Genomic DNA, 2,967 nt, shown 5'->3' with positions numbered 1-2,967 from the left:
TGTTATCAGACATGAGTGATGTTGAATGTCAGTTATAAGTTAATTTCCGCTGTTATATGTATCAGACATGAGTGATGTTGAATGTCAGTTATAAGTTAATACCCCCTGTTATCAGACATGAGTGATGTTGAATGCCAGTTATAAGTTAATTTCCGCTGTTATATGTATCATACATGAGTGATGTTGAATGTCAGTTGAATGTCAGTTATAAGTTAATACCCGCTGTTATTAGACATGAGTGTTGTTGAATGTCAGTTATAAGTTGATACCCACTGTTATCAGACATGAGTGATGTTAAATGTCATTTATACGCTAATACCAACTGTTATCAGACAAGAGTGATGTTGAATGTCAGTTATAAGTTAATACCCGCTGGTATCAGACATGAGTGATGTTGAATGTTGGTTACAAGTAAATACCCACTGTTATTGGACATGAGTGATGTTGAATGTCAGTTATAACTTAATACCCACTATTATCAGACATGAGTGATGTTAAATGTCATTTATACGCTAATACCAACTGTTATCAGACAAGAGTGATGTTGAATGTCAGTTATAAGTTAATATCCACTGGTATCAGACATGAGTGATGTTGAATGTTAGTTACAAGTTAATACCCACCGTTATTGGACTTGAGTGATGTTGAATGTCAGTTATAAGTAAATATCCACAATTATCAGACATGAGTGATGTTGAATGTCAGTTATAAGTTAATACCCACTTTTATCAGACAAGAGCGATTTTGAATGTCATTTATAAGTTAATACCCACTATTATCAGACATGAGCGATGTTGAATGTCAGTTATAAGTTAATACCCACCGGTATCAGACATGAGTGATTTTGAATGTTAGTTACAAGTTAATACCCACTGTTACTGGACATGAGTGATGTTGAATGACAGTTATAAGTTAATACCCACTGTTATCAGACATGAGCGATGTTAAATGTCAGTTATACGTTAATACAATGTACCAACTGTTATCAGACATGAGTGATGTTGATTATCTGTTATAAGTTAATTTCCGCAGTTATCAGACAAGAGTGAAGATGAATGTCAGTCATAAGGTAATATCCACCGGAATCAGACATGAGTGATGTTGAATGTTGGTTACAAGTAAATGCCCACTGTTACTGGACATGAGTGATGTTGAATGACAGTTATAAGTTAATACCCACTATTATCAGACATGACCCACTGTTATCAGACAAGAGCGATGTTGAATGTCAGTTATAAGTTAATACCCACTTTTATCAGACAAGAGCGATTTTGAATGTCATTTATAAGTTAATACCCACTATTATCAGACTTGAGTGATGTTGAATGTCAGTTATAAGTTAATACCCCCTTTTATCAGACAAGAGCGATTTTGAATGTCATTTATAAGTTAATACCCACTATCATCAGACATGAGTGATGTTGAATGTCAGTTATAAGTTAATACCCTCTGTTATCAGACATGAGTGATGTTGAATGTCAGTTATAAGTAAATACCCGCTGTTATCAGACATGAGTGATGTTGAATGTCAGTTATAAGTGAATTCCCACTATTAACAGACATGATTGATGTTGAATGTCAGTTACAAGCTAATACCCACTGTTATCAGACGTGAGTTATGTTGATTATCAGTTATAAGTTAATACCAACTATTATCAGACATTAGTGATGTTGAATGTCAGTTATAAGTTAATACCCTCTGTTATCAGACATGAGTGATGTTGAATGTCAGTTATAAGTTAATGCCCTCTGTTATCAGACATGAGTGATGTTGAATGTCAGTTATAGGTTAATACCCACTATTATTCGACATGAGTGATGTTGAATGTCAGTTATAAGTTAATACCCACTGGTATCAGACATGAGTGATGTTGAATGTCAGTTATAAGTAAATATCCACAATTATCAGACATGAGTGATGTTGAATGTCAGTTATAGGTTAATACCCACTGTTATCAGACATGAGTGATGTTGAAGGTCAGTTATAAGTTAATGCCCACTATTATCAGACATGAGTGATGTTGAATGCCAGTTATAAGTTAATACCCACTGGTATCAGACATGAGTGATGTTGAATGTCAGTTATAGGTTAATACCCACTATTATTCGACATGAGTGATGTTGAATGTCAGTTATAAGTTAATACCCACCGGTATCAGACATGAGTGATGTTAAATGTTAGTTACAAGTTAATACCCACTGTTACTGGACATGAGTGATGTTGAATGTCAGTTATAAGTAAATATCCACAATTATCAGACATGAGTGATGTTGAATGTCAGTTATAGGTTAATACCCACTGTTATCAGACATGAGTGATGTTGAAGGTCAGTTATAAGTTAATGCCCACTATTATCAGACATGAGTGATGTTGAATGCCAGTTATAAGTTAATACCCACTGGTATCAGACATGAGTGATGTTGATTATCAGTTATAAGTTAATTTCCGCTGTTACATGTATCAGACATGAGTGATGTTGAATGTCAGTTATAAGTTAATGCCCTCTGTTATCAGACATGAGTGATGTTGAATGTCAGTTATAAGTTAATTAATACCCACTGTTATTAGACATGAGTGATGTTGAATGTCAGTTATAGGTTAATACCCACTGTTATCAGACATGAGTGATGTTGAAGGTCAGTTATAAGTTAATGCCCACTATTATCAGACATGAGTGATGTTGAATGCCAGTTATAAGTTAATACCCACTGGTATCAGACATGAGTGATGTTGATTATCAGTTATAAGTTAATTTCCGCTGTTACATGTATCAGACATGAGTGATGTTGAATGTCAGTTATAGGTTAATACCCACTATTATTCGACATGAGTGATGTTGAATGTCAGTTATAAGTTAATACCCACCGGTATCAGACATGAGTGATGTTGAATGTTGGTTACAAGTAAATACCCACTGTTACTGGACATGAGTGATGTTGAATGTCAGTTATAAGTTAATACCCACT

The sequence above is a fragment of the Mizuhopecten yessoensis genome, unplaced genomic scaffold (genome assembly GCF_002113885.1).
Source record: "Mizuhopecten yessoensis strain PY_sf001 unplaced genomic scaffold, ASM211388v2 scaffold4819, whole genome shotgun sequence".
NCBI lineage: Eukaryota > Metazoa > Mollusca > Bivalvia > Pectinida > Pectinidae > Mizuhopecten > Mizuhopecten yessoensis.
Note: the sequence above shows the minus strand (reverse complement) of the source record.